This window comes from Rattus norvegicus, chromosome 1 (assembly GCF_036323735.1).
Source record: "Rattus norvegicus strain BN/NHsdMcwi chromosome 1, GRCr8, whole genome shotgun sequence".
Taxonomy (NCBI): Eukaryota; Metazoa; Chordata; class Mammalia; order Rodentia; family Muridae; genus Rattus; species Rattus norvegicus.
Window position 1 is genome coordinate 262764109 of NC_086019.1, and position 24236 is coordinate 262788344.

General features: G+C 47.8%; 1 protein-coding gene across 5 annotated transcripts in view; it reads left to right on the plus strand.

Annotated features, from left to right (window-relative positions):
* Rbm20 (RNA binding motif protein 20) overlaps positions 1-24236 on the plus strand; it is a 241241-nt gene that overhangs the window by 92798 nt on the left and 124207 nt on the right. The window contains exon 1 of one of the 5 annotated variants that reach the window (XM_063265325.1): positions 5658-12953. The gene's annotated coding sequence lies outside the window, so the exon portion shown is untranslated. 5 annotated transcript variants of the gene reach the window in all.

Below are 24236 nucleotides of genomic sequence, written 5' to 3' on the forward strand. Positions count from 1 at the left end.
TCATCTAGGGAGGAGAGATGGCTTAGTGGGCGGAGGAGCTCACCATCTATCCTGAGTTCAATCCCCAGGACCCAGTGAAAGGAAGGAGCCAACTCCCACACATTGACCTCTCACCTCCATACACACAACTGTGGCACACACACATCCTCCAACCCCACATAAAAATAAATAATTGTGGGGCTGGGGATTTAGCTCAGTGGTAGAGCGCTTGCCTAGCAAGTGCAAGGCCCTGGGTTCGGTCCTCAGCTCCAAAATAAATAAATAAATAAATAAATAAATAAATAAATAAATAAATAAATAATTGTGATAAGAGAGCGGTGATCTCCAGGGATCACACACACACACACACACACACACACACACACACACACACAAAATGTGAGGGAATGACAGGTCCAAGTAGCCCCTTCACATATACAGGGCTTATTGTCAAAATTGTCAAAATGTCATCCTTGTTCCTGGCAGCCTAGCGTGGCATCAAGCCAGCCTCTGAGGCTTCTCACAGCTCCCTTGAACCCATCTCAGCTACATGGGTGTTCAGGCTGGGGTGATAAGGTCAGGTCGTGCCCCTTTGAGTTATGGATTATGGTGTCTGTTGCCCAGTCTGCCTCCCACCCTGTGTCTCTCCTTTCTCTCTGGTTTGGGTTCTCATGGGGGAAATGCCTCCTCAATCCCATGTGGTTCTACTGAGGTCATTGGTTGTGTAACCATGGTCTTCCTCAGTCATGGAGAGCACCCGGACAGGTCTTACTCACCGACTCTGTGGAAGGCATAGCATTCAGAAGCATTTCCAGACAGCATTTCTCCAGAACTAGTCGGGGAGAAGCATATCCTTCTGAACTAAGGCTGCTTTGAGATAGAAATCTGGGGAGCCCCAGGGCTTTTGTTTGCCATCTGCAGGTCTCCTTGGAGAATGAAGAACAGAAAGAGGCAGAAAGAGGGGTAGGCAGAGACCAGAGATTAGCTGGAGCCTCAGGACACCCTGGTTCCTGAATCCAGGGGCCAGAGGGAGTGTCCTAGTTTTGTCCCAGTGACTTTGGGTAAGGTTTCTGTGGCAATCCAACTGGAAGAGTCCATATGTTGCTTTAACAGTCTCTAGATTGTGAGGCGTTCGTATTTTGTAAGTAGTCGATGGGTCCATGACTATAAAGATGGAAACACCTTTGTTTTTCCTTGATCGGTAAGTGGAAGGTTCCATCGACCTCTTTTCTGTGTGTTCCCAGCCTCATGTATACAAACCTGTACACTTTAACTTGTTTTTTAATACACGGCGTTGCGTCTCTCGAGCATTGTTCCATAAATCATTTCCTTGCTTTTCTTTTTAGTTCTTTGATGTCAGCACACATAATTTTTCTTGATTCTTACCAAGTACTTCAGAGATTTGAGGACACAAATACTTCCCCAGAATAACCCTCTGCCAATGGACAGTTAGCTGTTATTCGACCTTTTCTTGTGGGTGTGCCTGACACAACACTGCAAGTAAATTTGTTTTTTTGTCTTGCACACATATGGAGACATAGCCCACGGGTCATCTTCTAATAGAATGACTGAGTCAAGTATTTAGATTCTGCCAGATGGCATTTCAAAGATGGTGTTCCCACCCACAGAGTGGGAGAATGCTTGCTTTCCAGACTCTCACTGAAGGGGGAGTCCACTTTTATTCTACAGACTCCCCTGTGTGAAAAGGATGAAATTGTGTGTTCCTAAACACAGGTAAGGACACACTCTCTTCTCCTGGTAGCGCCTCTCCTTACCATTGTGACAAACACCCAGCATGAGGAACTCACGGAAGGAGACCCTCGGTTTGACTCCTGGAGTCCGAGGTGCAGTGCCCCCCTGCAGGGACAGACAAGAAGCAAAGTGGTTCTTGTGGAACAAGAGGCAGGTCTCACTGTCGAGGCCACCGGACAGACCACAGCCCCAGCATCCACAAGCTTCCCAGTCAGAACTACCCACTGGGAACCAGCTCAAAGGCGTGAACCTCGACGGAGCATTTCATTTTACACTGTAACGGTCCCTTGTGCTTCCTGTTGTGTTAGTTAATACTCAATGTGTCTACTTTATGGAAAAATGTGCTTATGTTTTCCTCATTGACCTAAGTTAATTGTGTGAAATGGATCTCAATGCTGTGCTATTGTTGTAAATATTTTCTCATAGTTGTTTTAGTTTTGGGTTATTTTGTTTCTTAACTAATTGTATTTTATGCGGTGATTGCAACTGGACTCCTGGATCTGGAGTCATGGGTGCTGTGAGTTACCGTGTGGATGCCAGGAGCCAAACCTGGGTCCTCTGTAAGAGCAACACGTGCTCTTAACCACTGGGCCAGTGCTTGGCTTTGTCGAAAATGATTTTTGTTTGTTGTTTTGTTTTGCTTGTCTTTTGGGGGTGTGTGCATACGTGCAAGTGCGTGGGAGTATGAGTGAGTACGTGTGTGTGACTGTGTGTATATGTGTGTGAGTGTGTGTGTATGTGTATGAGTGTGTGTGTATGTGTATGAGTGTGTGTGTATGTGTATGTGTGTGAGTATGTGTATGTGTGAGTGTGTATGTGTATGAGTGTGTCTATGTGTATGTGTATGAGTGTGTGTGTATGTGTATGTGTGTGTGTGTATGTGTATGTGTATGAGTGTGTGTATGTGTATGTATGTGTGTGTTCGTGTATGTGTGTGTTCCTGTGTGTGTGTCTATGTGTGTGTGCATGTGTTTGTGTATGTGTGTGAATGTGTGTGTATGTGAATGTGTGTATGTGTGTGCATGCATGAGTGTGTGTAAGTGTGTATGTATGTGTGAGTGTGTGCATGTGTGAATGTATGTGTGCATGTGTGAGTGTGTGTATATGTGTGTGTGAGTGTGTGTGACTGTGTGTATGTGTATGTGTGTGTATGTGTATGTGTAAATGTGTGTGTGAGTGTGTGTGTATGTGTATGTGTATATGTGTATGTATGTGTGCATGTGAATATGTGTTCATTTGTGTGCATGTGTGAGTGTATGTGTGTGAATGTGTAGGTGAGTGTGTGTATGTGTAGGTGAGTGTGTGTATATGTGTGTATGTGTAGGTGAGTGTGTGTACGTGTGTGTGTCTGTGTGTGCGTGTGTGAATGTGTGTATGTGTGAGTGTGTGCATGTGTGAGTGTGTGTGTGCATGTGTGCATGTGTGAGTGTGTGTGTGAGTGTGTGTGTGTGTGTGAGTGAGTGTGTGTGTGGTTTTAGGGTTGATGACCATTTCTCTTTGATCAGGTAGATTTTTCCAAGTTTTACACATTCTGATTTGTTAGTCTTTTTCTTCTCAAATAACTTTGGAGTGGTCTGGATTCTCTTTTCTCTCTGTCCCCATCTAATTCCTCAGTAGAGCATCTCAGCTGTGGGGCTGGAGAGATGGCTCAGTGGTTAAGAACACCAGCTGCTCTTCTAGAAGACCCAGGTTCAATTCCCAGCACCCCCACACAACTCATAAGTGTCCCTCGGGCCCTGATGCTCTCTTCAGCCACTCGGGCAACAGTCACGCATGTGATTCCTAGACAAAATACACATATAAAAAATAAATTTAGTGTTTTAAAAAGAATCTGACTACTTCTCAGTAGTTTCTCTTCCAGCCCATCCTGCCTCTGTTCTCTCCCAGAGCAGCCAGAGTCCAGCTATGTCTGTCCTCTGCTCAGAACACAGTAGATCCAGAGGTGCGGTCACAGCCTGAGAGGTCCCCATGGCCTCCTCCTCCTCTTACCTCCTTTTCTGTCCTTTTTCTTCCCATTGGGTGCTTGTTCTTTCTCCAGAACATCTGGGCTTTTGCTGCTGCTGTCTGGAGTGACCTACTCCTCAGTGGTACTTCATATAACCATCTGACTTACCCCTCATTCTTCCCTGGGCCTGGGTCATCCTTCTTAGTTTCTCTCAGGCTCTGTTCCCCTTTGCTTCCTCAGTTTTTCTCTGACACACATTCATTTCCCTGTCTTTTTCTTTCTTCCCAAACTGAGATGTGATTTTCATGGGGGGAAAAAAGCAACTTCTTTGATCTCTGCTGAAGAATCTCCAGGACACACAGCAATTTCCAACACACAGAAGCCCTGACCCATTTATGAATGAATATACAAGCATCAATCCTGGGCTTTTCTGATACGGACCCAGCTTGCCCCTGAAACCTCTGTGACCTTTCTGTGGGTCCTCTACAGAGTGGGCGATTTGAGTATCTTGTTTTCCATACTGCTCCTTCCTGGGGCCCAGTATAGTCCGCCCGGGCATCTCCGCACCAGCTGTAAATCAGCACAGCTCAGACTGTGCCTCGTCACATGACCAAAGGGCACCTCAGCGAGCGCTTCAGCAGCTTCTTCACGGGTGTCATCTTCGAAAACAACCTGTGGCTTGTGACTTCAGTTTTGCTTGGGAAAGCGTCTCCTCACTTCTTGAGAAACGTCTTAATGACGCCTGGCATGCTAACGGCCACACAGGCTCATTTCACCACGCTGTAAAATGGAGCCCTAAAAATAGGCAGGGTAGCAGATGAAGGCGATTTATGGTGGAGCGTCCTCCTCACTCCACCTGCAGCCCAGAGCACAGAGCATTCATGAAGTGACTTCCAGCCCTCGGGTGCTGGAAGGAGGAAGATCGGCATGCATGGAACATTATCTTTTTTCCACTTGGGGGAGCTTAGTCCTTGGGCACCTGCTCTGCTCCCCTTGGGCACCTGCCCCCCCACTTGGGCACCCGCCCTCTCCCCTTGGGCACCTGCCCTCCCCACTTGGGCACTGCCCCTCCCCACTTGGGCACCCGCCCTCCCTCCTTAGGCACCTGCTCCCCCTCCTTGGGCACCTGCCCCATTCCTTGGGTACCTGCCCTCCCCCTTGGGCATTGCCCTCCCACCTTGGGCACTTGCCCTCCCACCTTGGGCACCTGCCCTTCCACCTTGGGCACTGCCCTGCTCTCCTTGGGCACCTGCCCGCCCCCTTTGGGCACCTGCCCTCCCCCTCCTTGAGCACTTGTCTTCCCCCCACCTCTACTCCTTGTCTTTTCTCTGATTTTTAATTTTTTGCATGTGCAGAGGATATAATTTAGAAGAGTTAGGTTGATTGTGTAAGAAATACCTTTCTTTCAGCGACATCACCACCGCTGTGGAGATTTGCACCAGTGTCTAATTCTGGCTGTCAAGTGAGATGCTGTGGTCTGATTAATGTATTTGAGGCATAAGGACGAGAGTTTTTAAGTTAGTGCTAATACGTTTAGAACAGTTGTAGGTTCGTAGCAAAATCAAGCTGCAGGTTTTCCGTATACCCCACTGCACGCACATTCTCTGCCCGGGGTTAATCCTCACACGGGATGAACCTACAGCTACATATGTCTATCACTGGTGTCCGCAGTTGGCATCCACGTTCTCTCCTGGTGGTGCTCACTCTGGGAGCTCGACAGGTGCACAGTGGTGCGTGCCCACTGCTACAGTGCCACACAAGGAATGTCAGTGTTCGGCAGTGAAATTAGTCTGAAGAATATAGTTATTTTTACGTCTATGGGTGTTCTATCTGCGTGTATGTTTGTGCACTATATGCATGTAGTGCCCATTGAGGCCAGAAGAGGGCATTAGAGCCTCTGGGACTGGAGTGGTGAATGGTTGTGCGTCACCATGTAGGTGCTGGGTATCAAACATGGGTCCTCTGGGGGAGGGGCCGTGTGAGGTGGGGACTGGGTGGGGGCTGTGACCTGGATATAAAGAGAATGAGTGAATGAGTGCATGAGTGAATGAATGAATGGAAAAATTATTTAATAAATGCAAGATAAATGTTCATTTCAATAAAAAAATTTTTAAAGGTGTGTGTTGGGGGGGTTCCCTGGAAGAGCAGCCAGCACTCTTAAGCACTGAGCCATGGCCCCAGCACTGCAAAAAAAAGGCACAGGTGATTGTGCCTTCTCCAATATGTTTTAACACTACAGATATGCTAACGTTGGCTTGCTCTACCACCTCCAACCTCGGGGCCTGACACAAACTTTCTTGTGTCTTTCCATTTGCACCCCTGGTAACCCTGAAGCAGTATGATACTAAATACTAATGACAAAGGAGCTCTAGGAGCGGACATATGTTATGGGCTGGGTCTCGTCAGCTCAGAGAAACTCAGCAAAGCAGTGAATGAATGAGTACCTTTTGTTATGACCAACTTCATTGGGAGTACTAGTCATATTTCATTAACCTGTTAAAGCCCTTTTTAAAAGTTTAAAATCAACCTTTTTTTCTGAGATAATAATTAAGTAATTTCTTCTTTCCCTTCCTCTCCCAACCCAACATTTACCCCCACAGCTTCTTTGTTAACTTTTGCGACTGTGTGCACACAACCTGCTAAGTCCCTATGTTTCTTTTGTGTATGTGACTTCAGGGTCAACCATCTGCTACTGGATAACCAGCTAGGCGCTCTTCCCTGCAGAGGCTTATCCAGCCAGCCCCCCCACCTCCAGCATCCCTCTAGTGCCTGGAGTTCTTTGTGTAGGACTGAGACCTCATGAACTTTCACTCCCAGTGGAAGCATGTCTGTTGGTTCAGGTCATATTCAGGAAGCCATGTTGGTGAGACTTCATGGCTGTGGTTTCTCTGGCATTTTTAGGAGAATCACACACACAAAACACCCACCCCTCTGCCTCTGACCGTTTTTCTGTCTCCCCTTCTGCAATGATCTCTGAGCCTTGGCTACAGGAGTTGTGTTGCAGATATCATACTGGGCTCCAGAATGGTCTTCACCTGTTGTGAAGAGACACTTCCTTGATGAGGGGTGGGGACTACACTCCTCTGTGGGTATAAGGATTAGTGTCTAGAGTGCAGTTAGGGGTTTATGCTGGTTTAGTAAAGTGGTCCTAGGTTCTCTGCCAAGATCCATGACATTGCTATCTCTGGGGTAGTTGGTACCAGGCAGGATTTCCCTCTAGTTGATGAGCTCTGATTGGGGGGGGGGGGTCAGTATAGAAGAAGGAAGGTGTACTGGCTGGTGTTGTGTGTTAACCTGACACAAGCTGGAGTTATCACAGAGAAAGGAGTCTCCTTGAGGAAACTCTTCCATGAGATCCAGCTGTAAGGCATTTTTTCAAATAGTGATGAAGGGAAGAGGATCCAGCCCATTGTGAAGGGTGCCATCTCTGGGCTGGTAGCCCTGTGTTCTATAAGAGAGCAAGCCGGGCAAGCCAGGGGAAGCAAGCTGGTAAGCATCACACACATAACCCCTCCATGGCCTTTACATCAGCTCCTGCCTCCAAGTTCCTGCCCTGTGTGAGTTCCTGTCCTGACTTCCTTTGGTGATGACCAGCAATGTGGAAGTGTGAGCTGAATAAACCCTTTCCTCTCCAACTTGCTTCTTGCTCGTGATGTTTTGTGCAGGAATAGGAACCCTGACTAAGACAGAGGTGAAATAACAGCCAGGATGTTTAAAAAGTTGTAAGGAGCCATATTATTACTTACCCACCTAAAAAAAAATGCCCATATTGTACTGACTAAGAGTTCTGTAAACTAGAAACAATACAGTCATTTGGGAAGAGGGAACCCCATGAAGAAGATGCCCCCCAACCAGACTGGCCCATGAGATATTTTCTTGATGATGTGGGAGAGTCCTGCTCTCTTTGCATGATGCTAGAGAAATGGGTGGTCCTGGGTGCTTTAAGAAATTAGGCCGAGCAAACCATGAGGAGCAACCCCATAGACAGCACTCCTCCCTGGCCTCTGCATTAGCTCCTGTCTCCAGGTTCCTGCCCTTTTCCCCACAAGTTGCTTTTGGTCATGGTGTTTAACCACAGCAATACAAACCCTAAGACAGAAATTTAAGTCAGTGTATACATATACATATATATATATATACATATACATACACATACACATATACATATACATATACAGTTTAAATGAAGCATTCCCATCCAGGATGACAACGGTACCCTCTGAGAGCCACAGGCCATCTTAACAAAACCTTCCAACAGCAGGCATGAGAGGCTGTCTTTTGAGTTGTTGGTCAGGGTTGTCCAAGAGACTCTCCAAACTTCACAGGTTATCAGTAGTGCCATTTGTTGCCCTCAAGAGGTAGAAAATAAGTCCCCATCGCTAAAAACACAAGTTATATAGTCAGTGGTTTTCACATATCCACAACACTGTACTGCACTATTGATAAGTCAGTTAGTTTCACAAGTTAATTTACGTTTTATACATGTAGAGTTGCTGGGTCATGTGGTGACTCACATGTAGTGTTTTGAGGAATTACCAAGATTACCACCTCACAGTTCTGTTGCACCTTCTCCCTAACTCTGCTGCCCTTGCTCAGCCGTCCGATTTTAGTCATCTGAGTGGGTCCGAAAGAGGCGTCACTGTGGTTTTGATTTGTATTTTCTGAGTAACTGATGACGGTGATCATCTTTTCTGTGCCTTCCTGTCATTCGCATATTTTCTTTGGAGACATGTCCATTTAATCCCCTGCCCTGTTTTAGCTGGGCTCTTTGTCTTCTCAGTGAGTTTGTTTCCCTTTCTGAAGGTGACAGACAAACATGCTGCTTAAGTCGTAGGATCAGGCTCAATCCTAGGACTGCGTTTTGCTTTGACTGCAGGCCCCTCTGCATTCCCAGGTCTGAACAATACAAGTTCCATTAACTTATACCCAGTGTGTGTGTGCCAGGCTCTCCACAGACTCCTGTACTAAAATAACTTTGCAGCCTGCCAACATTTCATCATGTGTGGGAGGAGCTCATGAGCGCCCTCTTCCAAGGGGGTCTTTTGGCAGTTAATGGTTACTGGGGCATCATTTCCTCTAGTGTTGTAGCTCCCGAGATGTCACTCATGATTCAGTAAATAATTCTCTACCCATGCTCATGCAAGCAGCAACCCTAATTAAACTCAGCAGGACAAACACCACACATACCAGACCCCCCAAATACACATACACACATATGTCCTGCACACCACACTCAATACATACCCCCCCCACACCCCACATGTCACACACACACATATGTCCTGCACACCACACTATCTCTGTATCTCTGTGTCTGTCTGTCTCTGTCTCTCTCTCACACACACACACATACACACACACCATGCAAAATGGGAAAATGGGGACTTGTTGGGAAAAAGAAGGGATTTGGAAGGAGAGGGGTTTGTGAGAGGTTAAAATGACCAAAATCCATCACACACATATATGAAAAAAAAGAGGAAGGAAGAAGAGGATTAGGAAGAAGTAGATAAAGTAGATGAAGGAGGAGGAAGAAGTGGATGAAGTAGATGGAGGAGATAGAGGAGGAAGAGAGGAAGGAAAGAAGAAAGAAAGGAGGAAGAAGAAGAAGAAAGAAGGAACAATAACAACAACAAAACATCCAGAAAGACAAAACTGCTGTAGAAAAGTAGTGTCAAGTTTCTGCTCTTAAACCAAAGTTACACAGTGGGAGATGAAACCAGGTCTACTGACTTCTTACCAACAACCCCGGGGAAAACAGACCAACCAATCCCATTTGCTGACGTCTGTGAAGAATACACCTCTCTCTGGGTAGTGGTCAAACCCCGAGGCTAAGGCTTCAGGTTAGTGCTATTTCCTGAATTGCTGTCCAGCCTATCATGGAGAGACCTGCTCTAACAGGCTGCAGCTGCTCAGGGCGAAGCTGCTGGGGGCTGGGAACTGTAAGCAAAAAGCCCTAGAGGAGGAATTGCCTCTTCCTGGTTGAAGCGGGAGCTACAGATGCTTGCAGACGTCTCACATTTATTACCTAACGTCTACAAGAACGAGGGGGCACCACCATATGGCGCTGTTGTGTTTCTGAAGGGTGATCGGAATCCTAACCCTGAATCCCATTCGGGTTGGGTTGGGAGTGAAGAGAAAGTGGTTGAGCATCAAACTGCATGCTGTCCTCTGGAACTGTTGGCTTCTGAGACCAGAACAGACTCAAAGCTGCCCAGTAATGTTCCTGCAGCCTTGGGTGTGCTGGGCCACATTGTTCTCCCACCAGCAGGCTGGCACCTCCAGACTCACAGAGGGTACATTCTTTCTTTGTAGCCAAAGCAGATATTTTTGCTTTGTGTGAATCATCTGAGGGGTGAGAATAGCAGGCAGAGAAGGCGGGATCATCATAATCACCGAGAAGGATTGTCAAGCCCCCACCTAAGTGTACCAGGTTTTCCTAGGCAGCGCCCGCAGGGGAACGTGACCTCTCAGACCTCGATGGCGTTCCAGCATGAGGCCCAGTCTGCCCCAAAGAAGTTTAAATTCTGTGGGTAGAGCTACTTGTGTGGGCCACCAAGCAGGGTGGACTGTGATAGATGCTCCCGATGACAAAGCAGCAGCCACAGCCATGCACACTTAGACCATCACAGCCCTTCCCTCCCAGCAGGCTACCCTCTCTGATCCCATGCAATTCACAGAAGACTTTCCAGTCAACAGGACCACCAATGTGCAAGGTCCAAACAGGTCAGTGGCCCAAATGTGTCTGGGTCAGAAATCCCTTTCGGATGCTGGTGAAAGTTTTGGATTTGTAGCTCAGCAGTCCCCTGGAATGTGCACCTGTGTGATTTCACGGTGTCAATTCCTTGGTTTTATGACCACGCTGAAAACCAACCTTGCAGGGACCTGTCGATTCATAACACTGTTTTCAGAGCCTATTTCCTAAAGGGTTAAAAATACTTTTATCAATTCATAGAGAATTTCATATATTTTGAAAGTATTCCCTCCTTCCCATCTTCCTCCCAGATTCACCCCCTTTTCATATCCACACAATTTTATATTTGCTCTCCCTCCTCCCCACCCTTTATCTCTCTCTTTGGTGGACCTACCAGATGCCATGCCCTTAAAGAAAACTGACTCTCCTCTCCTAGCAGGTATCAAAGCAGATAGCTTCTCACTCTGAGGTGGAGCAAATTGCCTACTTCATCTGCTACATTTTGTCCATATGAATACATTTTGTCCACATGAATACATTGTTGTGATCACTGTTCACTGCACAACTGCCCTATTTGTCCAGCATCACTGCTGTCTCTGGGTCTTACACTTTTCCTTCTCTCCTTCTTGAGGGTCCCTCAGCCTTAGGGTAAAGCAATGTATTATTGTCTTTAAAGCCCCAGATGAACTCACGGAAACCCTTAACTAGGAATATTGTCTTTCTCGGGACTGAAGAGATGGCTCAGGAGTTGAAAACACCCGTTCTTTCAGAAGACCCAGGCTTGATCCCCAGCGCACACATGAGAGCTCACAACTCTCTGTAACTCTAGTTCCAGGGCATCTGACGCCCTCTTCTGGTCTCCGTGGGCACTGCATGTACATGTTGCCCAGACATTCATGAAGGCAAAACGCACCTACAATCATAAAAAGGAATACTACGTTTCTCAGCTATTTCTGTGTTGTAAACCCTTTTCGTCAAAAATATCCAGGTGTCCGTCAGTTGATTAATAAGCACTGTGGTATGGCGTTGATCCAGCCATAGGAAAGAATGAAATCCTGTTGTCTGTAGAGATACAGATGTGCTCAGAGGACATCACACTAAGTGAACTGGCCAGCCTCAGCAAGATGACTTATACATGAGCTCACTTGAGAGCTGGAAGCTGGGAAGCTGATCTCACAGAAAGTGAGAGTAGAGCTATGGCCACTGGGGGCTGAACAGAGATGAGAGAGACAGAAGGGGGTGGATAGCAGGCACCTAAAGTCCAGTTACAGAGGAGGTAAGTTGTAATATTCTAGAATGCATTAGGGTGACTACCTTTAGCTAGAATTTACCATGTATTTCAAAGCAACCACGAGAGTCTGATTTTGCAACACAAAGAGATGATAAATATTTGAAGTGTTAGAAATACTGCCCATCTAGTATATCTAGTGTATACACACATAGAAACATCACACTGTGTCATATACCTAATTGTCAGATGCTAATTTAAAGACTCATTTACTCAATGCCCACTGTAGCCACACATAATTTAGACCCAAGCTCTCTAAGAACAGAACAACAACAAGAGTCATCTGAAAACAATGACCATATTTTTCTTCTTCGATACACTAAGAAACAAACAAACACTTGCATAGAAGTAGAGTTTAAAACGTTTTTAATATGGGGCTGGAGAGATGGCTCAGGGGTTAAGAACATTGACTGCTCTTCCAGAGGACCTGAGTTCAATTCCAGCAACCACATGGTAGCTCACAACCATTTGTAATGAGATCTGATGCCCTCTTCTGGTGTCTGAAGACAGCAACTAGACAATGCACTCACATACATAAAATAAATAAATAGATAAATATGCTTTTAATATAAAGCAAGGCAGGTAAACCTGTCGTGTTAAGCACGCTGTCTTGCTTGGCCTTATATTGAAGGGTTCAGCGTTTTCAGAGCTAGGTGCAGGGGAGGAGACAGTTTTAAGTCTTCTACTGTGGTAAAACTAATTTAATGGCACAGCGCTAGGGTGGTGTGTGTGTGTGTAGGAGGCTGAGGGCAGTGACTGTGCCAGGTTTCCGGAGACGGGCGGCAGGATTGACAGCCACAGCTTGGTCCCTGTGCTGTGATGGAATCTGCTGTGTGTGCAGACTCCTTCCTGCCCCACCCTACCCCCCAACTCAATCCTGGCAGGTGCAGACAGACAGACACCCTGTTTTAAGGACAGATGTGTGTTGGCTGCCCTCTCTGCACCTCCCCCGCGAGCACCCCCACCCCAGGAGCCTCTTGATGGAATGTCCTTTCCCAGGAGGCATTGCGTCACTGCAATCCCGCCTCATGCTCTCCGTGGCAGCTTCTGCTCTGACCAAGAAAGGGCTGAGGTTTGGGTTTCAGAACTGCTGTGGGGGAGTAATCTGTCTTATGTGGCCCGTCTCAGAGCTGAAAATGTCACCTAGCCCCATTGTACGTTCTCCCAGTTAAAGCACTAAGACTCCCTGTCCTCCCCTGCCTCGGTCAACGCGGAGCAGGGTCCTCTACCCACCCTCTGTTACTCAGGGGCAGACTAAGATGGAGTAAACAGGTGGAGGCCGAACCATCGAGCACCCGGTGAGTGTTACTGTTAGTCTGGAATCTAAGTCCCGTTATTCTACCTGCTAGATGCGAATAAGGGCCGAGGGATGGCCTCTCCCAGTCACTCGCTATCCTTGTCTGTGAGGTTTATATGAGGATCAAATGATATTGAGGAGGGACTACAAAGTCAGGGGTCCCAAGATCCCCTTCCCACACAAACTGAGAGGTAAGAGTTCACAGGACCTCGCTCGCGTGTAACGCATCGGTCAGACTTCCGGATCCTATCGGAAGCTGGCGTCTTCTACGTTGCAGTCTGGTACAGAGAAAGGGAACAGCTTCGGCAAAGCAGGAGAAAGGATGCCTGCAGAGTTCTGGAGAGTTCTATGCATAAAGCTTCCAGCTGGCCTTTTTTAGTGGAATCGCGTTAAGCGTTGATGTGTGGCTTCTATGGGTGACCACATGTATAAGGTGTTACCGCACATGTAGGGTAAGGAAGCTCAGCCCTGGGACGTTTTTACTGGGACTTGGTGTCCCCGAGGCTGACCTTACTTCCCATAGAGCACAGCAGAGTACCTGCTGTGTCTCAATGTAGGACAATTCACAGGCTTAAAGATCACCTTTCAGAGCTAAAGAGGGCCAAGGTCAGGCCTGTCTTTGGGGGACGTTAATTATTTCCTGGATAGGGAGAATGTCTCAAACTAAGCCTGATACGTGGTAGACTTCAAGGGGACTTCTGAGCATGCGCAGTTTTATACCCTTGGGTCAAGGTGAGCTTCCTTTCCTCTCTTAAATGGGTTAGGAGTGTGTCAGCCTCTTGCCTATTTGAAGCCGATATCAGGATGTGTTTTGGGTCAAGATTAACGCTGTTCGTTTGTGCACCGTTTTAAACCTGTCAGGTTCACATGTGCTTGTGAACCATGAGGAGGGCAGACTGGTGTCACCTTCCAAATTCACACATGATGCTGAAGGTCACTTTCTAAGTCACCATGCACGCCTCAGGACTGACCGGGGATAAGAGTGTGTCCCTGGATGTCTTCCTGTCAGCTGCAGACCCAAGTGTCACTCTAGTGATGTGGCCAGCCAGCCTTGAAACAGCTGGGCATGGTGTGCGGTCGAATCTGGTTCACCATCACATCCAGACTGTGTGACTTGGGGCAGATTATTTTTTTTTCCCCCTCCATTCACCTGTCGAGTGGGATGATTCTCAGAATGAAGTGTATGGAGTACGGGCTCAGAGTCCTGTTAGCTGCTGGGTCTTATCCAATCAGTTATACCAGTGACAATCCTGCCACGACTCACCTTCAATAACCTCCCCAAGCATTTTATTATGTGTGTGGGGAGACCAGAAAGGGGGGGGGGTACCTTGAATACAGAGAATATTTGTGATAGCACAAAAGCTTTTGAAGTAGCTGCCAAGTAACGTCTACACACTTTACAAAGCTCTCCAAAGGATCTCCAAGATCCCTCCTGCAAGGGGTTTGCTCTCTCTGCCCCTTACATCCCTTATTTCCGCCATCTGCAGAAGCATTCATTTTGGTGTGCCGCTTCCTGTTTACCTGACAGTCTGACATTTCCCCGAGGCTGTGATCCCTGAGTGGACACTGAGTTACCATCCTCAGGCCCGTCGCTACTGGATGCAGCACAACGGTAAAAGGTCTCGTGGAGCTCTCTCAGAGTAGAGGCCCTGGGGTTGATCCCCAGCCATCTTCAGTTGTGAAGAGTCACCACCACCCTCATGTCTTGGACGGCAGTATGTCCATCTATGCTCTCCTAGGGTGTTGGGGTCTGAGAGGTGTTCTTCTGACTTCTCTTTCTTGGGATGACACAAATACCATACTCTACTGGCTGGTTTTGTGTGTCAACTCGACACATCTGGAGTTACCACAGAGAAAGAGCCTCCCTTGAGGAAATGCCTCCATGAGATCCAGCTGTAAGGCATTTTCTTAACTAGTGATCAAGGGTGGGAGGACCCAGCCCATTGTGGGTGGTGCTGTCCCTGAGCTGGTGGTCTTGGGTTCTGTAAGAGAGTAAGCTGAGCAAGCCAGGGGAAGCAAGCCAGTAAGTAACATCCCTCCATGGCCTCTGCATCAGCTCCTGCTTCCTGCCCTGTGTGAGTTCCAGTCCTGACTTCCTTTGGTGATGAGCAGCAATGTGGAAGTGTAAGCTGAATAAACCCTTTCCCTTGAGAAACATATTCATGGGCATGTGTGTGTCCCTGTTTCTCTGTGTGTATGCCATCTGTGTTCAGTGTCCACAGAGGACAGAAGAAACTGTTCCTCCAGAACTGGAGTCGTGGCAGATGTGAGTCACCACATGGGTGCCAAGAACCAAACCCAAGTCTTCTGCAATAGCAGCAAATGCTCTTAACCACTGAGCTATCTGTCTAGAGACACCCCTTTTAAAATTCTATTTAATATATCTGTTTTATGTACACGGGTGTATTATTTTATCTTCTTGTGTGTCTGTGTACCACATGTGTGCCTGGTGCCCAAGGAGACCAGAAGATAGCACCTAGGACTGGAGGTACAGACATTTGTCAGCTACCACATGGGTGCTGGGAATTGAACCAGAGTTCTCTGGAAGAGCAGCCAGTACTGTTCGATGTACTCCCTTTAAAAAAAAATCTTTAAGTTTAATTATTACCCACTCCGGTATTATCTTTGCAGGTTGCATGGCAGAAACACTGCATAGAGAGAAAACCTTCGCTAGAGGTTGCTTAGAGCGGTGTCGGCATGGTTGCCGAGGTTACCTAGGTTTTTCCCTGGCAGACTGTGCATTGGTGTAGGACACCAGGCTGAGATTCTGCGGGGAAGAGCGTGAGAGCAGAGGCTTTTACCCTGACCAAGAGCCCTGCTTCCTCCTGTGACTGTTGAAGTGCAGACAATCACTTCTGCTGTGGATACTCCTTCTGTTGTCTTGGAGAAAGCCCATGCTGCTTCTGGGTTAAGCCCCACTGTAGACCTTGAACAAGTTGAAAACTGGACCTATAAGAGGGTCCCACTGCCTGCCCCTCACACCATAGGATTGCATCCTTCTCGAAGGGCTCTAAGCCCAAGTCCTGCCCCCTCCCTCTTCTTTCTCTTCTTTCCAATTAAACAGGGGCAAGGGAAAGGTTTGTGTAATGGTGCCACAGGCTGGGACCTGTGAGACAACATCCAACAGTGGGCTGTCATAGGTATTGTTTTTTATGAGATTTTTAAAGGGATTTGTTTAATATTGTAAGTGTGTGTGTGTGTGTGTGTGTGTGTGTGTGTGTGTGTATGTGTGTCTGCGCACACGTGTGCGTGTGTTTTGTATTGTGTTGTGTTGTGTGTATATACATGTGTAGGTCAGAAGAGGGCATTAGATCCCCTGGAATTGGTGTTATAGATGGTTGTGGGTCTTGGGACACAGCCTGGGTCCTCTGTGAGAGCAGTAGTGCTGGTAACTGTTGAGTGTCTGTTCAGCCCAGCCCTCAGCATTTCTGTGCCATCATTTTGTTTGCTGTGTCTGCTTTTCCTTGCTGCTTCTTCGGTGTGACTGCTGGCCAACCGTAGCTCTGCACACATTCTGTCCTCTCTCTTATGAGAACCGATTCCTGTATAACAGACTTCCTTTCCCACAGTCTTTCCTTACGTATTTCTATTTAGGGCATGTCCCTTGTGCCTCGATCCTTACTCTGTAGAGACAAAACCAGGTCTTCAAGGGCACTTTCCTGCTCTGACCCAAGCAGTTAGGCGTCACTGTCTGAGAGGTTTTGAAACGATTCCCTAAATCCCTCAGCTTTCTCCTTTCCTGTTCTTATGTCTGGAGTTTGCATTACTTCCTCATTGCTGTGACGTAAGACCAGACAAAGGCTACTAATGAGAAGCAGGATTTACTTTGGCTCACAGGTGATTCAGTCAAACATGGAGGCATGTGATGACAGGACGGAGGACAGCTGGGGATAGTGCAGGACAGAGGGACAGCTGGGGATAGTGCAGGACAGAGGGATAGCTGGGGATAGTGCAGGACAGAGGGACAGCTGGGGATAGTGCAGGACAGAGGGACAGCTGGGGATAGTGCAGGACAGAGGGACAGCTGGGGATAGTGCAGGACAGAGGGACAGCTGGTGAGACTGCAGGACAGAGGGACAGCTGGGGATACTGCAGGACAGAGGGACAGCTTGGGACAGTGCAGGACAGAGGGACAGCTGGTGAGACTGCAGGACAGAGGGACAGCTGGTGAGACTGCAGGACAGAGGGACAGCTGGGGATAGTGCAGGACAGAGGGACAGATGGGGATAGTGCAGGACAGAGGGACAGCTGGTGAGACTGCAGGACAGAGGGACAGCTGGGAATACTGCAGGACAGAGGGACAGCTGGGAATACTGCAGGACAGAGGGACAGCTGGGGATAGTGCAGGACAGAGGGACAGCTGGGGATAGTGCAGGACAGAGGGACAGCTGGTGAGACTGCAGGACAGAGGGACAGCTGGGAATACTGTAGGACAGAGGGACAGCTTGGGACAGTGCAGGACAGAGGGACAGCTGGGGACAGTGCAGGACAGAGGAACAGCTTGGGATACTGCAGGACAGAGAGGTAGCTGGGGATAGTGCAGGACAGAGGGATAGCTGGTGAGACTGAAGGACAGAGTAACAGCTGGGAATACTGCAGGACAGAGGGACAGCTTGGGACAGTGCAGGACAGAGGAACAGCTGGGGATAGTGCAGGACAGAGGGACAGCTGGGGACAGTGCAGGACAGAGGGACAGCTGGGGACAGTGCAGGACAGAGGGACAGCTGGGGACAGTGCAGGACAAGGAGACAGCTGGGGACAATGCAAATATAATTAGAAAGTACACTGCATCTGGGGATTGGGGGCCACCAAACTCACAGCCTACCCCTCGTGTCTCACAACCGCACCATCTTCAGGGTCTAAATATTCCTACAGATGATCCAGTGGGGGGCATTCACATCCAGACCACTATAAAAGCCAGCTCGATTGCTAACACATGAAGTCTAACCCTGCAGTTACTTAAGGGCAGACATTCTGAAGTGAAGTAGACTCTCGACCTGAAAAGACGAAGCCAGTCTAAGATGAGAAGTCTTTCTTCAGAGTTCAGAAGTCAAAGGCTCTCACTGCAAAACATTCACTTGTGATGAGGGTCAGACCCCCAACACCAAGACAATTCCCCCCATAACTGGGTCAAGAGGACTCAGAAGATTCCCAGACAGCAGGCCGAGTCTGGATGCAGTTAGGACGTGTGCCCCCGCATATCAGAAACATGCACAGAAACATGTCTTTACTCTTACCAGTATTTTCCTTATTACATAAAGTCTTTTCTGTTTTTGAGACAGGGCTCACTGTATAGGCCCTGTTAGCCTTGAACTCACTATCTGGGGTAACCTCAAATTCACAGAAATTTACCTGATTGGATGGATCAAAGGTGCGTGTGACCATGCACAGCTAAAACCAATTTTTGTAGGACCAATTCCTACTGGGAAGTCCAGTTCTGTCAAGACCCTTTGCTCCCTTCCTGTCTTATGTCCTTCTTAACACCATCACTGCCTTACAAGTACAGCAAGGTGGGAGACGGCAGGGTGCAGAAGTGACACCTGTCACCGTGGTCACCCCCATGCTTTCAGAAAATGGCTTTTACCCAAAGACAAATGTCTTCTTGGGACCTCTTTGCATCTTACGTGACCAGAGCCTCTGGCATTCCTTAAGAGTAACTGGCCCTTCTACACACTGCTCGTGAAATGCGTGTTGAAGAGGATTATGAGGAGAAGCACAGAGCGCAGAGCCGGGTGCTGGCTGCAGGATGGTTCATGTGGCATCCTGACATCTAACCTGGCAGGTGTCTTGTGGGGGATACACCTCAGAATAAATTATCTCTGGACACAAAGAGCAGGCAAACACTGGTCTGTGGTTGCTGTGAATAGACCTGTCCTTGCCCGGGTACCCTTTTGGTGTTATGAGTCTCGTTTGCAGTCATGCTAAGTCTTGTTTAAGATGTTTCCTTCTGTCAGGATTCCTGGAGACTGTTTCTGCAGAATCTGTGTAGCTCCGGGAACACTGGCTTTGCTCTTTTTCCCACGTTTCCCACTTCTATTGCTTTCCAGTGCCTTCGACCTCTTGTGATGACTCTGGAGGATGCCTGGGAACTGCTCTCTCAGCCACCTTTGCTCTCCCTTTAGAGATGGCTGCTGCCAAAGCAAGTCAGTCAGTGACAGAGTGGGACACTCGGCTAAAGCTAACTGCTGTGTGCGGGTGTCATATTTAATCACAAATGACGTTTTCTTAGATACAGCCCACTCAGGGATGTTTGTTAAACCACATTCACCAGGAACATTTCCTCCCTTTTTTGTTTTCTCAGTAAAAAAAGAAACCTCTTTTGAATGAGGAGATGAGGTTCTTACAGGCGATACTCTGTTATGAGTATTTTTTCAACATCACACACTTGCTGACTTGGAACGTCTCCCTGACTTATTTGAATTTTATAGTATCACAGAGCAGTATTTGGTAAGAGAGTTTCGTCTGCGTCCTTGAAAAAGCTGGTCTGAGTTTCCTCGGATGACGATCTTAACACAAGGATGACGAGGTGGCAGGAGAGCTAGGGGCAGAGGGCAGGCGAGATGGCTCTGAGAGTGAAGGAGATTGCTGCCAAGCCTGGTGACCCTATTTGATCCCCAGAACCTACGCGTTAGGAGAGAACCAGCTTGTGAAGCTTGTTCTCTGACTTCCACACATGCACAAAGCTGTGTGCATGCCATGTAACGCGTGCACTCTCACACACAATAAATGCATGTATAACACTTTGTAAAGAAAGGATAAATAAGGCTCTGGGACAGGGAAAATGAGCCCCCATAGGACAGCCGTGGAGAGTAACTGTGGGAGCTCAGGTCCGCAGTGACTTTCAAGTCTGTTGCTTACACAAGTGCTTTGAGTGGTCTTTGAACCAGAAGTGCTCTTTGAAGTAATTCCCTCGGCTCAGGCGTCTCCTCCCGCTCATTAAAACTGTATTTTCATCAGGCTGGCTTTCATGTCGTAGCCTACTTTTGAAAGCTTGTCCATGAACTACTTAGCCTATAAGCAGTAAATACAGTAAGAAATTAAAGAATTAATAAATTAAGAAAATTAAAGCATGAATCTAGTGCAAAACTTCACATATAGTCCCACTTGAGGGAGGTGTCTGACTGCTTACCTCAGGAGATGAAGCCGCCCTGTTGACCACTGGGGAAAGCCTGCTGCCCTGAACACACATCTCAGTTAGGCTGTGTGTGCACGGACGCGTGCATGTGCGCGCACGTGTGTGTGTGTGTGTGTGTGCATGTCGCTGCTTTCGACAGCCGCTCATGTTTCTTGCAAGCTTGCCTTGTTTTTAGGAACAGGTTTAAGTAAGAAGCCATAAGGGTTTTATACTCTATAGTCTATGAGGCTGTTTACTTCACAGACATTTACTGACCGCCCACTGTGTCAGCACCCACTATGTGTCAGCTATGTTTGGCACTGTCCTAGACATGGGACTGAGCAATGATTAAACAGACATTCTGTACTTACATTTGCCAGGGACTATGTCCCAAAATAGGATTCTTTTATTGAGCTATGGATTTTTGACCCCTAGGGGTTTTGTTTGTTTGTTTGTTTGTTTGTTTAATGTTACAGAAAAAGTGCTTATTGGCAGAAGAGAAAAAGCTTAGACTTTGGAAGCTGAGAACCCATTTTCCAGCACATTCTAGAAGACACCAGCTTGAAGACTGATGTGGTGGGGAAGAGGTTCAGGCATCAGCATAGGTTTGAATGGCCTGTCCCAGTCCCTCCCACCCTTCCTGGTGATGTAACTTTAAATATTGTTTGTTGGGTTGGAGAGATGGCTCAGTGGTTAAGAGCACGGACTGCTCTTCCAGAGGTCCTGAGTTCAATTCCCAGCAACCACATGGTGGCTCACAACCATCTGTAATGGGATCCGATGCCCTCTTCTGGTGTGTCTGAAGACATCGACAATGTACTCATATACATTAAATAAATAAATCTTGAAAAAACGAGATAATGTCTGTCGAGGTTTGTCCTGTTGCTGTGTGTTGTAATGCTAAAATCTGTACCGGAAGGTGAAGGTGTGGGCCTGAGAGTGAATTCTCACGTTTACCAGCTTCTGTTGTTGCAAACCTTGTTCCTTATTTTAAAACTATTGGTTAAGGAAAAGTGGCTAGGTAGGTGGGTTTGGAATTACTGGTTGGGGCTTACAAAAGGCGGGGCGGGGAGAAGGAGGGGGAGAGGGAGAGGGGGGGCAGGGGAAAGAGGAGGAGGAGGACTCTGGAAAGAGAAGGAAGGCGCTATGAGAGGAGATGGACTAGGGGCACATGGACAGGTAAAACAGTAAGTGTTTGGGGTACACCGCTGGGGAAGTAGCCAGGTGTAGCCAGATCAGCTCTTAGAAAAGTAGATTTGGGGTAACCGTCTTCTAATTATCAGAGCCAAATAAAATAACCATAGTCTGAGTCGAGTCCATTTGTCAGCTAGACGGGGATAAGTTTAAATTGGTTCATCTGCAAACTCAGATTTGGAAATAGGGTTTTATAACCCCCCATGGGACTGACTGAGATCAAGTAGCTCAGACCATGACCTGATCCAAGGATGGCCACTACAACTGCCATGTCTGAAGTTCCCACATGTCCTGGTGTGTTTGGAGTGTCCCACAAATAGAAAACTGTACCCAGCGACCTGCCGGCCGGGGTCTGCTTCCATGGTGGGGACTAGCCAGCTTCACCCGCAGTCCTCTCTTTTCCGTGTCTTTGGACGCTGAGGTACCTTGGTGTTTCGGGATGGCTGCCCAGCTGAAGTTGGTTCATAGGCAAGGCCAGGGCCAAGGAGTGAGGTCTAGTTTGGGCTCACTCCAGAGGTCTGGGAAGAGGGCTGTTTAAGTTGTAAAAAGTTTGTTGTTTGGGTTGTGTCTGGTGTCCTTGGGCTCTGACTTGGGTAGAGTCATGTTGACCTTGGAAGATTAGAGTGTGATGGTGGAATATAGGCTTCAAGGCTTGTGTGGTTATGAGAAAACTGAGCTCTGTTTGTTGTTTTTCCTTAGGTGGGATATTTTCGTATTACCCAAACCTTGGCTGGGTAGAACTAGGTCTCTAGGTTAGCACTGGCTATGGTCCGAGGGTCTCATGGGTAAACTGAAACCTGGGAAGAGAAGTCTGGCCTTGATTCAGCTGAGGAGAGAGCTAGTGAGAGCCTGGTGAGGGAACTGAGTTGTGGATCAGCCCAAGAACTGAGCCTCGGTCCTGTCCCCCTGTCTACCTCTGAGCTTGCCTGGATGGGATCAGCAGGATTGTAGCCTCCTTGGTCTTTAGTAGGTTTGGAGAAGACTCTCCTAGGTCTGGAGAAGGTGGCCTTCCTTCCCTTCCCTCTTCGCCTTGCTCAGGAGTGTGGCCGGAAAGAGAACGCCTCCATTTTTTTTTTTTTTTTTTTTTTTTTTTTTTTTTTGTGAAAACGTGTGAATATTTTCACTGGAAAGGGACATAGTTCAGCAGGTGCATGGTCAGCCAAGCTAACTCCTGTGATGCGGAGGAAGGTTGCAGAAGTCTGTCAAATGCCGCTTGAAAGAAATAACCACTAGAGTTCCCCACTGTTGGATGCTTCTGTCCGGGGTAGCTGCTGTTACCCAAGATCCAGCTCTGTTACTTGCTTAATGTCTGCAGGTGACTTGTTAATTCTGTGTTAATTCTGTCGGCGTCCTGGGCCTCTCTGTCCATTCAAGATGAGTCTCTCCAGCACCTCCCAGCACAGCTCTAGCTGGCTCTGTATTTCCAGCCATCCCCTGCCCCCGTCAGCACATTCTTTCCTCTTAACTTTGATGCCAGATTGTATCAGGGTTCTCTACTATTTCTTCCAGGGCAGAGCACCCAGGATCTAGGTAACACTAGGCTTCAAGACATGTCGGTGTGGACAGGGTGAGAGAAGAGGCTGCTCACAGAGATAGCACGGATGAGTCGGAAATGCAGGTCTCTGTCTCTGCTGGTCCCCTGAGTGGGGATCCTGAGGTCTGCTGTTGGTTCTCTGTTGAGTCTCCCGCCACCAAGGTTTGTACATGTCTTCCTTTGGGCTTGCTGTGTTCCTGGAAGCTCTCTTTGTTCCTCATCCACTACAACCAGAAACCAGAGACTCCCGAGTCCCCATGGATTCCTCTCTCTCCCTCACTTCCATCTCTGTTCACTGCATGAGTACTCACCAAGGTCTGCTCCAGTCTTCTTGTAGATTAGACGGTCTTGGAGGACCTCTAGAATCTTTTTCTGTTTTGGTGTCCTGGCCATAGCCAGTGGGGTCTACCCGCTGGCTTCCTTCCGACTTCCCCACCCCACACCCTCAGATGGGAACTCTTCTGCATCATCCACCACTGATCAGGGGCTGGGAGTTTCATCCTAAGCTAAGCTCAGCTGCTGGGACTGAAGGCCAGGTCACCCGCATGCAGACCTAGTCTTGCTCTAAGAGAAGACAGAGAACCTGGATGGTTTTGAAGTTTCTGGAACCTTAGCAATGTGGGCATCTGGCCCCTGCTCTTGAGGACGGACGTGGCCTAGCAGCAGGCTTGCTTTTGTAGTTTCTTTGTGCTTAGCCACAGGTGCTTCTGTGCTTTATGCTTATTATTATTGTTCTGGAGGGTGTGTGAGTGTGAGTGTGAGTGTGTGAGTGTGAGTGTATGAGTGTTTGTGTGTGAGTGTGTGTGAATGTGTGAGTGTGAGTGAGTGTGAGTGTGTGAGCATTTGTGTGTGAGTGTGTGAATGTGTGAGTGTGTGTGTGAGTGCGTGTGAGTATTTGTGTTTGAGTGTGTGAGTGTGTGAGTGTGTGAGTGTGAGAGTGTGTGTGTGAGAGTGTGTGTGTGAGAGTATGTATGTGAGTGTGTGTATGTGTGAGAATGTGTATGTGTGAGTATGTATGTGTGAGTGTGTGTGAATGTGTGCGAATGTGTGTATGAGTGTGTGTGTGAGAGCGTGTGTTTGTGTGTGGATGAGTGTGTGTGTGTGTCAGAGAGAGAGAGAGAAAGAGAGAGAGAGAGAGAGAGAGAGAGAGAGAGAGAGAGAGAGAGAGAAAGAAACAAGAATGCATGAGCACATTTTTAGGCACAGTCTAGCTTGCTTATTTATTTTGACAGCAGGACCTCTCACTGGCCTGGAGCTCATGGAAGAAGCTGGCCTGGCTGCCTAGTGAGGCCCAGGCATCTGTTTTCCTCAACCATCAGGACTGGGATGACTACTGTGCACCATGTGTTTCTCACAGAGTTCTCTCTGGTCCTGCTTCTGAGGCCACCACTTCCCCAGCTGACTTACCTCTGAGCTCCTTTTATTATTTTTCTGAGGCAGGG